This window comes from Penaeus monodon, chromosome 31 (assembly GCF_015228065.2).
Source record: "Penaeus monodon isolate SGIC_2016 chromosome 31, NSTDA_Pmon_1, whole genome shotgun sequence".
In the NCBI taxonomy this organism is placed as follows: domain Eukaryota; kingdom Metazoa; phylum Arthropoda; class Malacostraca; order Decapoda; family Penaeidae; genus Penaeus; species Penaeus monodon.
Genome location: NC_051416.1, coordinates 4,528,403 through 4,528,670, shown reverse-complemented (window position 1 = coordinate 4,528,670; position 268 = coordinate 4,528,403). Strand labels below are relative to the sequence as shown.

Here is a 268-nt window from a genome sequence, read left to right as displayed (position 1 = left end):
CTCAAGACGCACATTCTAAAACTCGTGCCTGAATCCAGAAGTACAAGTCACCGGCTACTGTGAGACTAATCCAAAACACCTTCATTGGATCACGTTACGAGATGCAAGCGCCATTAGGAGGAACTTGCCAATGAATTTGCTTCCAGAACAGAAACCGATTCATTTGCTGAAGACTCCCTATAATCTCTCTTGTTAGTCTTTCAGCTGCTCGTAGCAATTATAATCAGACAAGGAAATAGAAATCAGCATTTTCTTAATGCATAAACAC

At 41.0% G+C, this 268-nt stretch overlaps 1 protein-coding gene across 1 annotated transcript in view; it reads right to left on the bottom strand.

Annotated features, from left to right (window-relative positions):
• The window catches only part of LOC119593010 (protein scarlet-like), a gene marked incomplete in the record, with an annotated part of 20,218 nt that overhangs the window by 8,931 nt on the left and 11,019 nt on the right, over positions 1-268 (bottom strand).